The sequence below is a fragment of the Suricata suricatta genome, chromosome 5 (assembly GCF_006229205.1).
Source record: "Suricata suricatta isolate VVHF042 chromosome 5, meerkat_22Aug2017_6uvM2_HiC, whole genome shotgun sequence".
Lineage (NCBI taxonomy): Eukaryota > Metazoa > Chordata > Mammalia > Carnivora > Herpestidae > Suricata > Suricata suricatta.
The window spans coordinates 147,294,112-147,316,595 of NC_043704.1; the positions used below are offsets into that span (position 1 = coordinate 147,294,112).

Below are 22,484 nucleotides of genomic sequence, written 5' to 3' on the forward strand. Positions count from 1 at the left end.
GGGATTGGAGGAGACATGCACAGAACACAGCAATGTCTGTGTACCTACTAAACATTTTACAGGCGATCTTCCTTGGGTTACCTTTGTTCTTAAAGGCTTTAGGCCTAGAGCTGCAAATTGACATGAAGTATCTATTACATTTATTTTATAAACTTACGCTGAAATATTGCACAATGAAATAAACTATAAAAGTAAATAAAACGAAAGATGAAAACTAGACCCAAGTTGCTGTAGCCTGGCCAACTTTAAGATAGTTACAGTCCAGACATTAGGTTCCACTAGTAAAAGTGTGAGATTGAGGGGCAGAGACTTGGGTCCTGCAGCGATCTGTATGACTTTAGAGAACTAATTTAAATGCCCAGCCTCAGTTTCTACACTCTTAGGATGCATGGGTGCCAGGAGCTGCACCAGCCTTGCTGTATGACACGGTCACAGTAAGGAAATGGCAGACATTGCAAGACTCCTGCCATGAGAGGCGGAACTGGTATCCCCTTCTGCTACTACTGCTCATGTGAAATTAAGCCTGTTGCTATTGATTAGGCCTCACAATGTTCCAAGTCGGACCGATATTCCCCACACAATTACCTCATAAGAAAAAGCATATTCTTGCCCCTGCAAAGGGATTTTAGATCAAAGTGCTGCAGATGTTTGCCAAAAGTCTCTTCTAATGAGCCTTGTGGACCCAAAACATAAGGGGAGCTGAGAACACAAGAGTTACAATGAACTCTGGCCCAGAGAAAAAGAGCCTAACTTAGAGATAAGAAACAGACAAGGAAGGACCAGACATCAGTTGCTGCATATATTTTTGCTATTGGAGTCACAAATACCCTCCCTTGTACTGACTTCAGCTATGAGGATGGATAAGAAATTAGAAACCCAGGTACAAGGTCAACACACTCAGGGCCCCCATTATGCTTACATCAAGGAAAGGACTTTCTCTAGCAACTTGTTAGCAAACATTCTTTCTCTTGTGGTTTATGAGCTAGATAAAATAACTCCCAGCCTATCTTTGTACAATTTTACTTAAGTTTTAGTTTTAGCATTACTAAGTTAAATAATATGTATATTATCCTGGTTTTTTTTTTTTACTAAAAACATCTTGTTATTCTCTTAATTATAAAATTTACTTAACCTTACTGTAAGTGCATTACATGATTTGGTTATAATATGCTAATTAAAAACAAAGTCATAATTATTGGCCAAAACCCAATCCGTACCAAATAAGATAGGTTTGTTACTTTCTGAACCTTGGGGACTGATGCCAAGGATAAACTGGAATGGTTCTACAAAAATACTTCTGTAAAACTTGTCTCTGTACACTTTTGATGATTGAAACACCTTATCACTAAGAGTTAGAAACTGTAAACAATTTCTATTTTCTGATGTCATGTTATTGCTTAACCAATAAAAAAAGACACCAAAGCAGACTGAACAGAGATGTCTGCCTGGCGACCAAGAAAGAAACATGCGGCTCTCTCATCTCTCTCTCGCCAACACCGTCCATCCTTTCAGGGACCCCTGGACCTGCTGGAGCTGGACTCCGGCACATGAGAATGTTTCAAATTCAAAACTTTGTCAGTGGCTCTTAAATGGTCATGTGTCCCTTAGAAAATGAGAAGAAGTCACCCAAAATTGTACCATTTAGAAACATGACTGCCCCCCTTGTGCCCACAGAATGAAATCCAAGTCTTCAAGAGCTGCCCACGCCATGTGATACAGCCCTAACCTTGCTTTGAACTTCACTTGCTCTTGTAAAAAGCAAGGTTCATGGTTAATCAATCTAGTTGCCTTTTCTTCACAGTTGCAGGATGAAGGCATTAAGAAGATGCTCTCTGAAACCATATGGCCCAATACATATCCTTTGTGTAATCCCAAGCACTTATCTGTAATGAGGAATAATAATAGTACCTACTGCGTAGATTTTTAAGAAGATTATATATTTATACACATTTAAGTCATATGTAAATTTCCAAGAAATTTGGCACATGGTACGCATTTTCCAGCATTTGCTAATTTGGGGCATCTCTCATTAAAATGCCTTCCTCTCCCTACCAGTCACAGCTCCATCCTAAATCAGAGCCTCTGCACAACTCCCATTCCAACCTTACGAATAACTCCATCCTAGGAACTCGCGTGGAATATACAATCAGTTCTGGGCTTGAGGCATGCATGAGGCACACACACAACTCTTGGTCATTCTCTTCCTGGGTAAAACATTTTCTTTATGTGATTTCCATGACTTCACCTTCTCTCCTGCCTTGGCCCCTGGCTTTCTAGCCTCTTCTCCCCTGTCTTCTTTGCTACTTCATTCCTCTGTTCATAAGTTCTAAATGTTGCCATAACCCAGCATCCACCAAAGACCTGTTCTCCACCCCACTAACTCACCCATTGGGCAAGCTCACCTCTTTGAGACAAAAGAAACCAAGCACTTGTATGTCTATGCCCCCTTCCCATTTATATCTAAACCACCAACCTTTCTCCTGAGCCCAGAACAATATAGGACATCTGAAACTCATCCCATCAGCAACCAAATTCACAAGTTCACGCCCACACTTGCTTCTGTCACAGGTTTCTCTGGCTCAGTAAATGACCAGTCTTTATTTCCATGTGTTCGTGCCTCCAAACCTTTGAGTCATGCTCAATTCTTCCATTTAGCTCACACGCTAGAGCAAATCCATCAATGAGTCCTATTTCTCTATCTTTAATATACATCCAAAATTCCAGCGTCTTCTCTTATTATCACCCTGGTCCTAGTACCCCCATCTCTTGCCTGGGTTACTCCAGCAATGTCTTACCTGGTCTCTCTGCTTATCTACCACCCTGTCATTTACTCCCCACAAAGGACCCAGAGTGTCTTTTCTCAAATTCAAGCCCGTCACTTTTAGGGCTGAACCTGCCCTACCACCCATTCTTTCCAGAAGATTCAGAAAAATGGAGGAGGTCCTACGGGTGCTGTAAGCTGCTTCATGTGTAGCCTTTCCTCCGTTAGCTCATCGCCTCCCTCTCTCCTTCACCTCACCAGCTTGCTGGTCCTTGACTCCTTTAATGAAGCAGTCTCTCTCCATTGCCCTTTCAATTTGTTTCCTCTGCCTAAGATACCTTTTCCTTCAGAGTCACATGGCTTCCTCCCCATTGTTCTTCTGATTTCTTACCCATCTTTCAACCAAGCCTTCCTTGACCACGCTACACAGAATAATACTCCTAACCCCATCCTGAGTACTCTGTATTCTCTCACTTCTTTATTCTTCTTCATATCACTTACTGGCTTCTATCATTTTACTACAAGTCTTACTTTTTTATTTCTTCACCGTCAGATATTCTTCATTAGAAATTGGGCAGCGGCTGTCTGTTTTAGATTCAGTACTGATCCGTCCCATCTCAACACACCTTCAAGAATTTAGGTGCTTCATCAATATTTGCTGAGTGGATGAATACATAGAAAAGATTCACTAGGTCCATATCATAAAAATTTCTAATTAAGTCGCAGGAGCTCCGAGAAATGGAGAGTTATCTCTTTCCCCACATTTTCCAGTCCTCGGCCCAGAGTGGAAGCCTAATAAATGTTGGCATTGGAGGTTAGAATCAGCAACTGATAAAGCCGCCCTGAGCTAAGCAATACAATTTTTCCAAATGGCTTGCTTCAGGAGTAGGGACGTGCAGTGAGCAAATGGATTAAGTTCCCTCTTGTGTATTTGCTTTGATGGCATGTGGCGCCACAGGGAGATGTTTATTTTTCTTAATTAACATAAGCAAGAGATACCTTGTGAATGACAGTAGTGAGTGTCGGAGTGTCTGGCAGCCTTGCAATTGGCTGGATTTTTCTTACTGGTTTTGAATATCATTCTTAGTCTTGCTTTAATCTACTGCCACTCCTTTCTGTGTTCCCCAAAAGCTTTCTGGAGGAAACAGTGAGGACACGAAAGAGACAGGTCATTTCACTCTTTGGGGAGACAACCCTGATCGGTTGGTCAACCTGTACAATCCTCCAAGTGGAATTAGCCACAAGGATTTCCTTTGAACCTGCCACTGGGAGGCTTCCAGAAGCCATCTGTGGCCATAGATGACGCAGTAGGGCCCATGTCCCTGGGGGCGGGCCCCAGCTTCCAAAGGATGAACTAGGATGTTTATCCCACTACTCAGCTGTTTCAGCTGCCTGATATGAAAAATCACCTTTTCCCAAACCAGGGAGGTGGGTTTTCAGATGCAACGTTCTTGTTCTCTCTTGGGAGAGAAGGAACTGGATTGTCAACCTATCTAAGCATCAGAAGCCTTCCTTTCTAGATTATAAAGGAAAAATGTAATAAGGATCCGTGCTTTGGCATCAGGCTGCAATAAAACAACTCTAATTAGAGTTGTAAAAAGTCACTTATTATGTTCTGGGAGAAAAGTATTTGGTTGAATCATACATTCCCAAAGGGTCAATCCCAGTGTTTTCATTTAGACTCTAAAATTGAAATTACTTGCTTTAATGTTGAAGGAAAAACAAAACAAAACAAAAGTGTATAGTGAAAACACCTTTATGCTGGCAGTCAAAAAACCTGACTATAGTTCTGGCCCCACCACTAAATAAGCCACGTGTCCCTGAAGGAGGAGGATGAAGGCCAGCCTTGGACTTACATGGACCTCAGTTTAATCCTGATTCCATAAACTTGAGAAATAGAACCGGGCCTCTGTCCCCAAGGCCTACTTGAGATTTCCTCTTGCGGGGCCTTAATATCCCTTAAGTATCTTGCAATATATCCTAGTCTGCCTGTGACCTGATCACTAATAGCCATGGGTGGGCCACATCTCCTCAAAGGGATTATGAGCCATCTGCAAAAATTCTGTCCTATTCATCTTTGTAGTACTATGACTAGCTTAATAGAGAATGCAGCAGATAATAGATGCTCATTAAACAGTTGCACATTTTTAATGTGTAGCTGGTGGAATGCTAAGTCTATTGTCATACATGATCCCCTTTGTTGCACTGCAGCCCTGACATGCAGGTGTTCTGGTTCCCTTTAGACAGATGGGAAGGCTCCTGTTATTTGCTTAAACCCTGACAACTAAAAATGATCTTATTAGTGAAGTTCACACCCACGTCTTCTGCCTCCAGATCTAACCTTCTCCCGTGGTCACAGAAGCCTGCAGGCAGATGGAGACTCAGGCTTTGAGAAGGGCTGAACCTCCCAGGGAATGATCCCCGTGTTCAGGTCCCCACACGGCAGCTGTCCCTGCCACCTCTTGTGGCATTGACAAGCCCTTGAAGGGTTCTAATCCCTCCTGGATGGAGAAGCATATCTCAGTGTTTACACAATCACCATGTTGAAACTAGGACAGACTTTTTGTGCCTGTTTCCAGAGGGCCTGAAGGATTTTCCCTCGGGGATTCCTTTTGGACAGACACTCCCCAAATTCTTTTTCTTCTCCCGGGTTTTTGGCCAGTTGCAGGGGGCCTGGTGCTAAGGCTGAGTGTGGCCACCTTGGCTTGCATAAGCCACACTCTTCCAGTGTGGAGTTCTCACAGATTTGTCTGCATCTATACCCGCTAACATGCCCAACGTCTATACCTGCTAACATGTTGGAGGAGGTGTTCCTGGGGTGAGTCCGGCCCTTCCCATCACATCTGGTCCATCAGCCATACTTCTGACATGTCCCTCAAACTCTTAGCCACCTTGGGACAAAGGTTTCTTAGACTGAGGATCCAGGCCTAGAAGGGAGAAGAGATCCATCGACAGGTCAGGGAAGCTCCTTAGAACAAGATTTATGGCATCCCTTCTTCTAGAGGCTTTCTCCACTACCCCATACAGCAGACCCAAGTACGCAAGTCTCAGCTCAGCTCATCAGCCAGAGTTCCCTTCTCTTGCATGGGCACACTGCCCACCCCGAGCATGTGCTTTCATGCCTACATGCCTTCAAGTATGTGTGCGCTGTCTCTGGGCACAACGGAACTCAAGGAAGTGTGCTCACTGCTCTCTGGAGTTGGGTCTCCAAAGCCCCCTGATCTGTGGGACCAGCTCTGTCTTGGCACGTGTTTTCATCCAGCTCAGTATAGCACATCGCCCAATGATGCAGGCCTCCTTGGGCCTGGAAACTTCCCCATGGGATGTTACCAACACAATCTCGTACCTTAGAAGTTTTATAACCAGTTCCATGATGAGGTAACAGCCTCGTTTGTTGGTAGGGCTTATCTATATGCCTCAGCCCAGAATTTAGCAGAGATGCTTAAGGCTCATGAGGATAGCCTGGAGCTATCCTTCCTCTGCAGTCCTGTGGGGTGGATGTTGGCTTCCCATAATCTCAGGGTCCTTTTATCCCCACACCTATTGTGGGACAAAGATTTGGAGACACCTCTTCCAGACTGACCTAATGTAATAGCTGTTGAGCCCAGGGCATTCCCGCCACCCCCAAACACTGGAAGAGGTGGTGAGTGGAGAGTGTGGCTCTCTTAGGAGGTGGGAGGAAGAGCAAAGAAATCGCTACCCTCAGAAGCAGGACCTCAGGTATACAACATTGCCTTGCTTCGTCCCCTCTGACTGAAGCTAGCTAAGGCATTGATGGGCCACTCACTAAAAGTTAGAGCCAACTTCATGATACGTGATGATGTATCAGGAACACAGAGCCACGCAAATCACCATGGAAGCCCACGTGAAGGAAAACTAAGATCCACATAGGACTTATAGAGGCCGGACACACAGGGAGCAATTACCAAGAGAATGACATCAGGACAGAGGTGTAAAGCATGAACAGTGTTCAGGAGGAGAACATTCTAAGCTTGGAGAATGGCTATTTAGAAGCTCTTGCTATATTTGGGGTGACCCAATCAGTCCTGAGCTCACATCAAAGTAACTGATTGCACTTTGTACAGGAGAGTGTGAGAGAGACCACTCTCCTTGTTGGAGATTCAGTTTCCTCATGCAGCAGGCATAGCAAGTGCATGCCTTATCTGTCTGGCTTCATTGGGTTCCCTAGAGGGGCCTGAACTGGAGATTCTCAACAAATAGTTGATTAAAGGATGAACTCTGGTGAAATGTGTGAAGAGGTAAAGGTAACACAATGCGGCAGGAGAAGAGCTGAGCAAAACTGTGCCTCAGCAGAAGATGAACTTCAGCCTGATCCCATGGGGGGGCTCTGCAGCTGGCATTGGGCCACAGTGTCAGTTTCCTGTTTAGATAAAGTGGCTGCCATTTTTGACTCTATGTCAATCAATCACTCATCAAATTCTGACTCACAAGAGGAAGTGTCAACTAAGGTGGCTTCTTTAAGGCAAAGGGCAATTCTTTGGAGAAAGGAGGGTCCGTGGAATGCTAAGAGGAAGCGCTCTCCGGAGCTGGTGAAAGGGTGTACCTTCTGGGGAAGTGGATCTGAATGGGGCACTGACAGTTTCCATGACAATTTTCTACATCAGTGAAACGCAGAAGAGGGTGAGAGGTACCCAGTTGCTCCATTAAATTGGCCTGACTCATCTGAACCCCTGCACCTGCCCCCTGTAAGAGGAGTAAACACACGAGCTCAGTTTGAAACAATGGTCAAAACTTGCTTGTTGGAAGTCTATTTTCTATTTCCCCCCGGCGCTCCTGCTCCTGCCCAGGTTTTGCCTTTTTGATCCCAAGCTCAGTTCTCATTTCTGAATCGAATCTAAGTTTATCCCTCCAGGCTGTGACTGGACTGATTCCTTAAGCTCCCAGTGCCCCATGGGTAGAGACTGGCAGCCTTAACCTCTGGACCTTTGAACCTCATCCCCTGTCCTAGCTACTAATCAAGAGTGCCCTCTATGGTCTCCCCCTCCAGCGGAAGTGACAGAGCCCATGCCTCATCTGAAAGTTCTCAAGAAGAATTCTGTACAACATTCTTTACCATCATGCCTGGGATCCAGATTCTACAGTCTTTTATGTCATGGACACCAACCTAAAAGTATTGTTTTTGCATTAAAAAGAAAAAAAGCTATTTTTAGCATGCAGAGAGAACCAGAGGATGAATGCTACAGTTGTCAACTGTCTTTAAAATGTATGTGGCACACTGGAACTCATAAATATTCAGAAGGACTAAATAATTATCTAAAGCTCCCCAGTTTGCCTTTTAAAATTATCATTTCCACCGGGAGCAAGGGAGCATTTGTTCTTTGTCAACTGTCCAGACAGAATTATTCTATTTGAAAACTTGGCCCTCCTGTTTGTTGCTGTTTTTGTCATTTTTGACTCCCTATCCAGTCCCCCTTTTAGCTCTGCCCGCTGGTTTCAATGCCACAAATTTGGCATGTGTGCCAAAACACTTCCATCATCGGCTCTTCCAGATAGAGAGGCGGAACATCCGGGAACCTGCTAGACCAAGGTCATAAACAAAGATCAGAGGATAGAACTCAGAGTACATGATGCCCCTGTCGAGCTGCCAGGGAGTCTCCTGGGCAGAGCTGTGTAGCAATGGCTTAGCTAGCTATCCGCCATAGTCTTAGAACAGATCTATAGGATAAGAAATTTCTCTGGATGGGAAAAGATAGCAATATGGTGAAATCGAAATTGCAATTCTGTCTTGGCCACTCACTGTGTAACTTTAAGGTATTTATTATAAAGGAAAACTCATAATAGTGAATGTGCAGGTTTACTGTGAGAATTAAGACAATGTTCTGAAATTTTTAAAAAATTTTTAATGTTTATTTTTGAGAGAGAGACAGAGACAGAGACAGAGCACAAGTAGGGGAGGGGTAGAGAGTGAGGGAGACACAGAATCTGAATCAGGCTGAGCTGTCAGCACAGAGCTCGATGCGGGGCTTGAACTCACAAATCATGAAATCATGACCTGAGGTGAAGTCAGACACTTAACTGTCTGAGCCCCCCAGGCGCCCTGAGAATGTTTTGAGAACTAGATAAAATGCAGAGCCCAGTATTCGCCACCTATTACAAACTCAATAACTGGCAATAATTATAATTTTTTATCTTATGATTATCCACTCTCTTAAATAACATAACATTTAAAATTAGCTCAGGGGACAAAAAGATTTTGAAATAGATTTTATATAGCCTTACCCTCTTTGGTGCGGTGAACATTTTTAAAAGTTTTACATTTCCTTGATGTCAACATTATGAACATTTATTATGACTTAGGTTTAGGATATGGATGACTCTCAGGCTAACTGAAACACGTAGAAATGAGTGTCCTTACTGTGTTGTTGGACTGCCACACATACTCGTCAGGTCTTTATCTGTTTTTCCTGTCTTTTCTAATTCCATGTTATTTCTCAGGGAAGACATGTATTTGATCGTAGCAAATGCTTCTCTTGAATTTCTGCCTCCAAGTTGATGTGCCTTGGTAAAGATCACCGAGATTGGCAGAATTGCAAATAGTTAGGGTTTTGTTCCTGACCATATAAATAATGATATGTCATGAAAGTCCTACCCATCAGAACCACCTAGAAACATCTGGATGAAAAATAAGAACCATGATTTTAACGTATGGCAACGCTTAAACATGTAGAGGAAATATTGAGGGAGCAGAGATGAAGGAGAATCTGAAATCAGAGATGAGTAGGCACTGAGGTTTTTACCACTTTGTGGGTGATTGAAATCTCAGTAAGAGTCAGAGTTTGAATGACCCTATATAGTTAGGAGAACAGGACGTGGGCAGATACTAATAAGATTCCCATATAAACATGTGATGCCGAAAATGCTTCTTCATTGGTAATAAGATAGACTCGATTTTCTTTAATGGCACCTCAGAGATAAAGGAAAAGGGGAACATTCTATTTTGCTGTGAATTCTGAACAATGGAAAAGAAAAAATCCCCCAAGACTTTATTTTATTATTATTATTATTATTATTACTATTTAGAGAGGGAGAGAGAGATTGGGGGAGAGGGGCAGAGGGAGAGAGAAAGAGAATCCTACACAAGCTCCATGCTCAGCCTGGAGCCCAAGACGGGGCTCAATCCCACAACCCCGGCAACATGACTGGAGCCAAAATCAAGAGCTGGACACCCAACCAAGTGAGCCATCCAGGTGCCCCTCCCCTAAGACTTGACAAAGATAATTCTCTGCTCATAAGGGTTTAACTTTGAAAGTTGCAATGTGTGCATGGCCCAGAAACCCGACGGCCAATAAATTTAGACAAAAGGTGGTCCCAGGCTGATAATACCTCAAGAGGATCGGACAGAGACATTTATCTTAGGGATTCCTCAGAAAGCAGAGCCAGTGGCAAAGGACTTATGGGCCACCATTCCTTTAGAGTGACTGAGTCCAAAGGGCGTTAAGCTAGAATTAGAGAATGACAGGCGGCTGCTGACGGGTGTGACTGCTTACTTGATCCCACGGAACGACAGACCTATATCCATCTCTTCCGAAGAAGCACAGGGGGACAACTCCATCTCCTGGCTCCCATGTTTCATTCACCACTTGCTCCATGAGGCGTTAACGTCCCCAATGTCCCAGTGTTCACTAAGCTGAGTCTTTAAGTTTCCAAACCCTGACATCCAAGAGGAAGTCCTGGGCAAGAGGCAAAAGATAGAGGGCCTGAGGCCTGTGGCCAGGTGACACAGGGTTGTGTCTTTGTGAGATCAGTAGGAGCCCAGGGAGAGTCAATGGCAACAGTGGCAATTTAGCTGAGAGGCTCTGAATTGGAGCGTAAGCAGCCCTTATGCTCCAGACTGCACATGACCACCACAGATAAAACTCCTTTGACAATGGGCTTACAATACAAAATTGCAATACACACGAAGAAGCAAAACACCAGGAACGATGCAAATAAACCAACATAAAAATCAAGGCAATTTATATGACAAATGATCAGACATGTGGCTAAAAAACGTATTTAAAATCCCTACATATAGCAAAGAGAAGAGAAAAAAATCCAAAAAGCAGATTTCCAAACTACTCTCTCCAGCTCTAGGCACACCTTCTGTCCTTAACTGTGGGCTGGGCTTGGTGCCTTGCTTCATGAAAGCACAAGGTGGGAGGGGGTGAAACAGTAACCTCACACTGAGAAACACAGAAAATACTGTCTTGGTCGTTTGACAGTGGTTAATGTCATGGGCGATGAGTCACAGCAACAGGATGTATTCTTAACACGATGAGAAGAGAATGGATCTCTACTTCTGTTCTTTTACCCCACAAAATCCATAATCCCTTATGGGATTAAGAAATCCTGAGAAAACCATCAGACAAACCCAAAATAAGAGGAATCCTAAAAAAATGCCTGACTCTTTAAAACTCTCAAGGCCATCAAAAACTGTCTGTTAGAGGAACCCAAGGAAGCATAATGACTAAATATAAATGGTCCCCTGAATGGGATCTGGAAAGGCAGAAGGGCACTGGGTAAAAAAAGCTTAGGAGCTCCAAATAAAAGGTGAGTTTACTTGTTAGTAAATACCAATGGTTTTCCTTAGTTGTGACAAATATGCTGTAAGTGGGAAATCGCCATAATACATGACTTTGGTAGGATCTTCAGAAGATTATTGTTTTAGCAATGGGTTATGTTAGCCCTAAGATAAAAACTGAACTCACCATAACAAATTTTGGAAGAAGCCTGGAAATGAATATACTGACCCCAAGTGACCATGTGGCCAAAACAAAGTTCAATAGTATTTAGGAAAATACAACAAATTCCAGCATCCAAATGTTATATACATTTCAGATATCCAAAACCCAGTCCAAAATCACTAGGCACAAAAAAGCAGCAATAGTCTCCCATAACTTAGTGGGGGGGGAGGGGGAATCAATCCCTAGAAATATACCCAGAAATGACATAAAGACTACAGAATTAGAATATAAGTATTCATAAGATAGTTATTATAAATCAGCAATCATGCTGATTTGAATCTATATTCAAGAAGACAGAGAAAATCATGAAAATAATGAGTAAAGATTAGATGAAATGAACTCATTCCTGGGAAAGTGCAACTTATTAAAAGTAATTCAAAATTTAAAGAAAAATGCAATAGTCCTAGGACTTATAAAGAAAATTAATCTGTGATTAAAAGAAACATTGCTTCCCACAAAATAGACCTGGCACAGGTAGTTTCACTAGTAAATTTTACCATATAGATAAGGAAGAAACAAAAAACAATCTTATGAATACTCTTTCAGTGGGGAGGCCAATAAACTCTATTTCCCAGATATCCATATGAGTCCTGCCTGAACTTGATATCAAAGCCTTGTGATGGCATTCAGAGATATGAACATTCTCTTCTATACACATAGATACAAAGAATACTAAAAGCATGCCAGTGATAGCAAATAATATATATATTTTGTAATTTGTATCTATATTTATATTTCTATCGATATCTATGGGTATATCACAGCCAAATTTACAACATTCCAGGAATGAAAGTTTGGTCTGACATCCAAAAATATATTGATATAATTTTCCATATTAATAAAATTAATGAAAAATATGATATGAGTACTCAAAAGAAATGCAAAAAATCCTTTTATGATAGAAAGCTCTTAGCAAGCTATAAATAGAAAACTGGTAAGGCATATTTATAAAATAATAATTGTGAAGAGAAACTTTCGATGCAACAGACACTTGCATAAAACATTTCTTTCAGTATAAGAGAAAAAAGGGCATTTATGCCCACCCATCCACACTATTTTTATTCAAAATTCTGTGGGGTCAGAAAGAGTCAAGATATGCTGAAGAAGGACAAAGAAGAAAGTAAAAGAACTTCTCTTACCAATTTCCAAGAGTTATTATATAGCCACAGTCATTAGGACCCTGTGTTATTAGCATCGGGTAGAAAAACAGACCCTGTGAACTGAATAACTGTGCAGAAATAGACTTACAAATATACAACCACTTGACTTTGACAATGGCAATACTCAGGAACAATGAGGGAAAAGACAGCGTTCAATAATGATGCTTGGAAAATCGAACACCCATGTGGAGAGAAAAAGACTTGCTCCCTATTTCACAATTGACAAATAATACACTTCAAGTGGATTTTACCTCTACATGGAGAAAGGTAAAAAGTAAATTTGAGAGAATATAATACAGAGGAACGTATTCATAACATTGTCTGAGAACCGAGGTTTAAGTGAAACTAGAAAAATACCCGCCCTCCGGAAAAAATAGGGCTATATTTAAATTGTGAACTTGGTTTATCTTGATAAGAGTCCAACAAAAGAAATTAAAAAGTGAACCCCACTGACAATGTTAAAGACAAACTTTGTGGTAAGTGAATGGCTTCTATGTGACCATGGCCTGTACGTATCCCATGATGAGCTATGAACCAGCCACACTGACAGGCTTGAGGAATCACCCCAGGAGGGGGGAAAGGATGGTGGTGATCCCTTGTATATTACATATGTGCTGAAATAAACAGAAAAATTATAAAACCAAAAAAGCTACAAAGTGAAAACAGATTTGTTCAATATACATAAACAAGGTAAGACCCCTTTCAATATACACAAACAATACTTTCAAATCAATAGAAAATTTAATTTAAAATTAATTACAGATCAGGAAGACAATCTAATAAGAAACTGCAAGAAATTTTAAAAAGTGCTCCACAAAAATGGATAATTATATGAAATGACATTAGTCTCGGTAAAATGAGGGGAAAAAAAACCAAAATAGCACTTCACACTCACCAAACTGTCTAAAAAGAAAACATTGTATAATTTAAGTTTAGTAACAATGCAAAGCCATGAAATCCTTTTCAATACTGACAGTTTGTTCCTGATACTTTGGGAAACGTATTGGCACTGTCAACTACATTTGGACATAACATAGAATTTTTCAACATTTAGCAGAAATGCATTCGTGTACATAAAAATCAACATGCACAAAAATATTTATAGCGTTTTTAATCTTAATAGCTACAAACTAGTAACTGCTCATATATCCACACATTCCAAATGGTAGGTCCGGGGAACACAATACAACAATAAAGATGCTACACCACATCTCCATGTTCAAAGCAAATGGAAATCAATATGAGCCAAATAATGCAAATGGAACAGATTATTACTGGGTCATTCCACTCTGTAAAGTTGAAAAACTAATACTCAATGTTAGAAGCCATGTTAGTCCTAGATTTTGGAGAGGATAGAAAGGAATGTTTGGGAGAGAATATGAAGGAAGCTTCCAGAATTCTCAATATTCTATTCCTTAAATTATTTATCTAACAAAAAATGTATTGAATACATATTGATATGCTTTTCTATGTGTATGTTCTTTACTGACATGGTGACATTTTTAAGAGAATGTTTGATATCGTCTAGAATAAAGAAACACTGGAACATATGTAAATGCCCTTCAATACATTGGTGATGAATAAATTTATGGTGCATAGCTAATATGGAATAATATCTAGCCATTTAAAATACTGTGATACTAACATAATTTCACTGAAGTGGAACATATGAAAAGATGTAAAATATAATAGGATTCCTCACCCTCCCCTGCAAAATATTTAAGATCATGACTCCTTTTCAAATTATTTTTAAATAAAGGTAACTTCCTTTCCCGCCTGGAGTAGCCTCTGTTGGTTCGAAATCTCAGAGCTGGACTCAGCATGGAGGGCAGGCAGAGACGGAAGGAAGAGGGGCCACTCCAGGATGGAGGTGGCCCGGTTTAACCAGCAAGGGAACGTTCCGGGCTTGTGGTGGGGCTGAAAGACCGGTAGATCTCATTCTTGCCACCAGAATCTTAAGGTCCACAGAGGCTTTAATGGGGCTCAGTCACACAGATCACCCATCTGCAGAATCTAAAACACCACCTCACTACCCAAGGCTGCATCCTTGAAAACAGTCCCACTGCAGGAAAGGTGGAGCCGACCCTATATTCCAAGGACAGGACAGGGGGGTGAGAGCCCCCACTCAGCTCACAAATCAACTGGGGGTCATGTCCTCCCAATGACCTTCCCTGTGACTCAGCTCAGAAATGTATTTTCCCTGTTTTCAGTCAATTGCTTATATCAGATTTACTAATGACCTTTCTAGCCACAGAAGTTCCCCTTTCTCTGTTTAACCCGGGAAAACAGTCAGTGCCACCAAGGACTGTAACATTCTGTAACATTCTTGTGATTTAAGATACTTTAAAACCTTCCTTTGTTTATCTGACCTTATCACACTGGACAACACATGCACCTAACTGAGGGCCTGACCTGGGCTTCACCCTAACAGTGGACTCTTGTAATAGTAGAGAAGTAGATAAATAAAGCCTGTACTCACAGACTAATTATCAATATTTCTTGGCCAGGTACCATTTCCTTTCAGCAAGGATCATGGAGATTTTGCTCATATATTGTACAGAGGAGAAAGAAAATAGCAAAATATATATACCATATATATAATGATCATGTTTACATAAAACAAAATTATATAGATAGATATACATGAGTACTTTCAGGTATATAAGTACAAATATGCAGTGAAATCCACCCAGATTCTAGTTTAGGCCATTGAGCAGCACTGCTTGGAAATTAAATGGAGACGGAGGGAGGGTTGGCTCTCTTCCTGCTGAGAGGGACCATTTGGGACCAGAAAAGTGCCCCCCAACCAACAAAGTGTACAGCTAGCTATTTCTCTGATGACCACTCACTCCATCCCAGCTCAATGTCAGAGAAGCTGCCAGGATTTTAAAAAAGCCAAGCCTGGGTCCCAAAGGGATTCAGAAAGACGTCAGGTTTGTAGAGAAGCAGACAAGAAACTTGTCGCATCAGTTTCCCATCGTCCTGTGATCAAAGGCATTTCGTAACTACAATGATCATGCTGAAGTAGAAATAGCCGGTCACTAAATGTCCTCTATGAAATGTACACTGGAGGGGCGCCTGGGCTGCTCAGTCAGTTAAGCGTCCAACTTCGGCTCAGGTCATGATCTTGTTATGCCCAAGTTTGTAATATCGCCCCCCAAAAAAGACCAGAGACTACCAGGGAGACCAAGTCACGCCTGCTAAAACAAAGGGCTTTATTACAGGCTTAAGCTTGGGGTCACAGACTCCACCAACCCGCTGGCCACATGGAGAGAGAGAGCCCTGAACAAAGGCGAGGTAGGGCTTTTATGAGTTTGGGAAGGGGAGTTACAGGAAATGAGGACACAGGCACAGCGCTCCAATCCCTACACCCCCCCCCCATCAACACTGGCAGTTGCGGGAGCCAATCACAACATTTAGATTATTGACCAATCAGAGTGGGCCCAGGACCCCTATGTAGGGCGTGGCTAGGCTCGCCCCTTGAAAGGTCAAAGGTGGCAGCTGGCCTCTCCTGATTGGGCGCCACAGGAGTTGTCCCTCCTTAATGTGCGCCCTTTCATACGGAGAAGCTGGCACCTTCCCCTTTAAGTACAGGGGAAGGCTGAATCAGATCTGCGTCCTTACATTTCTTCCTCTGTCTTGTAACTTGACCCAATCCTGGGTCAACTATGTTACCATTGTTTTGGTTTCTTAAGTCCATTAACTGAATAACATTTACATGCTCTTTGACAAATGCTATAATCTTATTAATGATGACACAACCTAAAATCTGGAGCAGTATTGCTATAGAAGTCAATCTGATGTTCGGTGGGAGAGTCGCAGCTTGAGTGGGTTTCTTTTGTCTGGGTGCAACTGCCATTGTTGTTCCTCCAGGTTGATGCAGCCTTCTGGGACATGGAAGGGGTCAGCTGGTCTCACGTGAGTGTAGTGAATCCAGGCTGCTATTCCATCCACTTTTAAGGCAGTTGGAGTGGTCAACAGGATGATGTAAGGTCCTTTCCACCTCAGCTCAAGGTTTTCTTGCCGATGGCGTTTGACATAGACCCAGTCACCAGGCCGGTACCGGTGAGGCTCTGTAGGTGGACTTAATTCATAGAGAGCACGTAACTTTGGCCATACATATTTGTGAGACCATTGAATAGCTCGGGTTTCCAGCAACAGATTGTTATCCTATGTCCATTAGGGCTGCTGCCTGGAAGTTTGGGATAATAGAGGCAGGTTTTTCATATAATTTCAAAGGGAGTTAAACCCATTTGGTAGGGAGAGTTTCACACCCAATATAGGGCAAAGGGAAGGAGGGCTACCCAGTCTCTGCCAGTCTCTAGGGTCAATTTAGTTAAGGTCTCTTTTAGAGTTCTATTCATTCTTTCTACCAGTCCTGAACTTTGGGGTCTATATGCACAATGTAGTTTCCAATCAGCCCCAATGAACTGTGTGATTCCCTGACTTACCTTAGACATGAACGCTGGTCCATTATCTGACCTGATAAGCTGAAGAACTTGGCAGGATCTCTTCCAATAATTTCTTTGCCACAATAGTGGCTGTCTCGCTCTTGGTAGGAAAGGCCTCAGTCCATCCTAAGGAAGTATCTATAAAAACCAATAGATATTTATAGCCATACTTGCCTGGTTTTACTTCAGTGAAGTCAATTTCCCAGTAGGCCCCTGGCCTCCTACCTCGAAGGTGTTGGCCCGGGCTTTTGGAATTTGGATAGGCATTAGTGAGTTGTCATGTCTTGCACGAGTGAACAATTTCTTTAATCTTGATGTGTAAGTCTTTGGTGGTTACTTCAGATTGTCGGACCACATCCAGCATTCTTTTTACCCCCATATGGGTGGTCCGGTGTATTTTATGTAGTATCTTTTCTGCCAGGGCTTCAGGGAAGATTAACTTCCCATCTGAGTCCCTCCACCATCCTTTGAAGAATTTTCTCATGGGTCGTCCTTGGGCCCATTTGGCTTCCTCCTCAGTATATTTGGGATTCTCAAGTAGGTTGGGGTCCTCGGGGTCCAGGAGGACTACCGGCAAGGCATCGATGGGTTCGAAGGCTGCTCCCTTGACTGTTTTATCAGCCAGGTTGTTTCCCTTGGCAACGGGGTGATCTCCTTTCTGGTGGCCAGGGCAGTGGATAATGGCCACCCTTTTTGCTAGCCATAGGGCCTGTAGCAGGTCCATGATTTCTTGTTTGTTTTTAATAGTCTTTCCCTCTGAGGTCAGGAGACCCCTTTCTTGATAAATAGCTCCATGCACATGAGCCATTGCAAAAGCATACCTGCTGTCTGTATAGATGTTGACTTATGATCTGCGTGCTCTGGATTGAATGAGGTGAACTGTCTGAAGGCTTCCATCACCCGCTCTAGAAAAGCAGCGGGGCTTTCATCTGCCTCCTGCCTTATATCATATACCCTAGTCAGATTAGTGGGTCTTTTAGTGGCCGCTTTGAGACCTGCCAATAGAGCCTGGTGATAGACCTTGAGGCTCTGCTTACCTTCTCCTGTGTTATAATCCCAGTTAGGGCAGACAAGGGGAAATCCAGCATCGATGTCAGCGGTGTTTATGGTGGGGACCCCTGTCGGACCAGGAACAAATTTTCATGCTTCCAGCAGGATTCATTCTCGCTCCTCAGTTGTAAACAGAACCTGTAACAATTGCTGACAATCATCCCAAGTGGGCTGGTGAGTAAAGAGTACAGTTTCTAATAACCCAGTGAGGCCTTTGGGGTTCTCTGAGTAGGGGGGTGGTTTGAGATCTCCAATTGTAAAGGTCAGAAGAGGCAAAGGACCAATAATGATGAGGCTGATTTCCTGCCTCATCTATAGGTCCCGTGGTTTGCAAGGGGAACATTGTGGAGTCTGGGGTTGTGTCCATTCGGTCACAGGTCCCATATGCTGGGCCTCTTACAATGGAAGGGGATGGAACAGAAGAAGATGGCTGTGGTGGCAATGGGACATTAGGAGCAGGGTCTGAGGGAGTTGGAGGGGGTTGGTAAGGTGGAGGGGGAAAGAGGAGATCCTTATCACTCCTCCCTCCAAAACCAGGTAGGGGGGTGCTGAGGGCAAGGTCATAGTTTGTCTTGGCTTTTCTCCTTCTGGGTTTCGATTCACCAGAACCTGAGACGATACTGGAGAAAGGATTTCACCCAAATGGGTGGGTTAGTGACCAGATCCTTCCAGACAACAATGTATGGGATCTGAATCGGATGGCCCCCTCACGTTGGAAAACTCTTTCTTCTATTGCTTCTATGATGGGGAGGTACAAGGTACCCTCAGGTGGCCATCCTACATTAAAGGTGGGCCACTCAGATTTTCAGAGTTTTTCCATCTTTCCCTTCTTGACCTCTAGCGATAGATTGTGGGCTTGAGTTTTAACCTCTTTAAAATGAGTCAGAACTAGGTCTAGGGGATTGGAAGTAGAATGTCCCATGGCTCTAGTCCAAACAAAATCAACATGAAAAACAAAATTAAGCCACAGAACACAAGAATTAGTCTTCCTGGCCAGGGGAGGAGAAAACCAAAGTGAGATAATGGTCCTTGTGTGCTTTCCAAAGAAAAATATGTAGGGTAAAGACCCCACATTCCAATAAGAAAACCCCTAAATGTAGTCACAGCAAAAATCATACTTAGACGCACAGCAAACAGATGCACAAAGAACAGATGCAAGAGGGGTCTCACTGCGGCCACCAGTGGAACCCCTTAGTCAGGGAGGAATTACACTTCTCCACTTCCATCCTGGTGAGGACTTATACCTTGCCTCCCTCCCAAGGAGGACTTACACTCCACCTCCGTCTGTGCCTCCCTCCCAAGGAGGACTTACACAAACAACCACCCAGAGAAATACACACAATGGGGTCACACTGCTGCCACCAGTAGAACCTCCAGAAATACCACACTATAAACAGGTACACAGAGAGACAGAGACAAGTTGGCTCTATGGCTAAGCCAAGGGCACCCAGCTTTCCCTTGCGCCGCTGGTGTATGACCTGTTCCAGAGAGCCACCAGAATCCTGGCAAGAGATTTACTCCAGTCTCCCCCTGTTCCTAATGGGGTCTCGCTGCTGCCACCAGTGAAGCCCCCTGCAGGCGAATTGGCTCTCCGGCCTCCCAGTGGAATCCTAGATCCCACTCACTTACTTCCAGATGGGTGAGCCAGCTCTGCCGCCTCCTGGTGGGGTCCTAAACCCCACTCACCCAATTCAGAAAGGTGAACCGGTTCTCCGGCCTCCCCGTGGGGTCCTAGACCCCACTCACCTAATTCAGAGTGGATCCAAGACGTCTCTTGGCACCCACGGCCCTGAGCTTTCCACGGCGCATCCACCTGGCTCCTTTGAGGCCCCACAGAGGTCGTTTCGGCCACCTCCTGCCTAGGCCCTGTGCACAAGGCCCCGTGCACACAAGCAAACACAAAAACAGACAAACAAAAAACCTACAAGAAAACAAAGAATGAGTGCACTCACCAGCCGGTGATTAGGCCCAATGTGTCAGTGTCCCAGGAGCTCTGGAGGAGAGGGGGGATTTCTCGGCCAATGCACCAAATGTTATGCCCAAGTTTGTAATATCGCCCCCCAAAAAAGACCAGAGACTACCAGGGAGACCAAGTCACGCCTGCTAAAACAAAGGGCTTTATTACAGGCTTAAGGTTGGGCTTACAGACTCCACCAACCTGCTGGCCACATGGAGAGAGAGAGCCCCGAACAAAGGCGGGGTAGGGCTTTTATAAGTTTGGGAAGGGGAGTTACAGGAAATGAGGACATAGGCACAGTGCTCCAATCCCTACCCCCACCATCAATACTGGCAGTTGTGGGAGCCAATCACAACATTTAGATTATTGACCAATCAGAGTGGGCACAGGACCCTTACATAGGGTGTGACTAGGCCCGCACGTAGGGTGTGACTAGGCCTGCCCCTAGAAAGGTCAAAGGTGTCAGCTGGCCTCTTTTGATTGGGTGCCACAGGAGTTGTCCCTCCTTAATGTGCGCCCTTTCATACGGAGAAGCTGGCACCTTCCCCTTTAAGTACAGGGGAAGGCTGAATCAGACCTACGTCCTTACAATCTCACGGTTCATGGGTTCAAGCCCCATGTCGGGCTTTGTGCTGATAGCCCAGAGCCTGGAACCTGCTTAGGATTCTGTGCCTCCCTCTCTCTCTCTGACCCACCCCTGCTCATGCTCTGTTTCTCTCTGTCTCAATAGTAAATAAACATAAAAACAACTTGAAATGTACACTATAGAGAAATAAAATTAAATAAAGGCTGACAGTGATTTCCATGTGGACCTAAGGGAGAATCATCCAATGCAGATCGATAAAAGTTTGAAAATATCCAGGGGGTCACTGTAGGTACTTCCCAAAACCCCGGCTCGTGGCTGAGAAGATGGACCAATAAGGGAAGGCATCCATGTAACTTTGAATCCGGTGTGTCTACTTCTCAGATCATAGAGCCACAGAATCAGAACTTATTGCCAGGCAAAGGGATGGATGAAAAGCAAAAAACAAGCATCAGGGGGAGATGGGCACAAAAACTGTCACCCATTCTGTTCCTGTGAATGCCCTGTCCTGTGTGAAGAACAGGTCTTAAAATCAGCCCTAGTTTACTTCTTAGTAAAGAACAATGGGAAGCACGTTGCTCCTCATTTAAATGTTCTGCTTTATTATCGGCATCCATCAGTGTTGGCTTGAGCCATTTGTGGCTGGGTCTTCTGAATCCTGGGGAACAAAGGAGCCCCAGAGTTCCCGAAAGAATTTCACCTGAGGACCCCTTAGTCCTGGTCTGCAGGGCTATGAGAAAGGGAGCTGTGGCTACTACTATTCTGAATCACTAACACTGTGTGTGTGTGTGTGTGTGTGTGTGTGTGTGTGTGTGTGTGTGTGTGTGTGTTTGTGTGTATTTCAAATTGGTTTCAATGTTGTTTCCCTCTAAATACTGCCTCATAGCCCCAGGCTTCCCAGTGAGAAAGGATCAAATGGCCTGTGAACTTGTAACCCTCAGGGGGGGGTCAGCCCTGTCAATCACTCAGCAATGAGAGATCTAGATGGTTCTTTGTGGGACTGCCAAGATCTGTCTTGGGTCTTAGAGAGAGAAGAATCAGAAACCCAGACTCCAGTCTATGCTCTAAAGAATTCCGTTGTAGGGCGCCTGGGTGGCTCAGTCGGTTAAGCCTCCGGCTTCGGCTCAGGTCAGATCTCACGTTTGTGGGTTTGAGCCCCGTGTCAGGCTCTGTGCTGTCAGCCAGCTCGGAGCCTGGAGCCTGCTTCTGGTTCTGTGTCTCCTTCTCTCTCTGCCCCTCCCTCTCTCATGCTCTGTCTCTCTCTGTATCAAAATAAATAAAAAACATTAAAAAAAAAGTTTAAAGAATTCCGTTGTATTTATTTTTCTTCTACTTCTCAAAAACAAGTCTGTAAAAAAAACATGTAAATAACTTTTTCAAGTTTTCTAAGTAGAACATCGTGATCGTAGAAAATAAGGAAATATAAGAAAATAAACATGGTCAGGGCGCCTGGGGGGCTCCGTCGGTTAAGCATCTGACTTCAGCTCAGGTCATGATCTCACAGTTCGTGGGTTTAAGCCCCGCATCGGGCTCTGTGCTGACAGCTCAGAGCCTGGAGCCTGCTTCAGATTCTGTATCTCCCTCTCTTTCTGACCCTCCCCTGCTTGGGCTGTCTTTCTCTGTCTCTCAAAAATAAATAAAAACCATTAAGAATTTAAAAAAAAAGAAAATAAGGAAATATAAGAAAATAAACATGGTCAGGGCACCTGGGGGGCTTAGTCAGTTAAGAGTCTGACTCTTCATTCTGGCTCAGAGCGTGATCTAATGGTTCCTGGGTT

At 43.6% G+C, this 22,484-nt stretch overlaps 1 long non-coding RNA gene across 1 annotated transcript in view; it reads right to left on the minus strand.

Annotated features, from left to right (window-relative positions):
- Nucleotides 1-18,183, minus strand: part of LOC115292905 — an 83,524-nt gene extending 65,341 nt beyond the window's left edge. Inside the window, exons 1-2 of the long non-coding RNA XR_003909216.1 lie at nucleotides 18,154-18,183; nucleotides 5,549-5,688 (exon numbers count right to left, since the gene is read on the minus strand). This is a non-coding gene — a long non-coding RNA (uncharacterized LOC115292905). The remainder of the gene's footprint in view (nucleotides 1-5,548; nucleotides 5,689-18,153) is intronic.
- Between the last annotated feature and the right edge of the window lie 4,301 nt (nucleotides 18,184-22,484).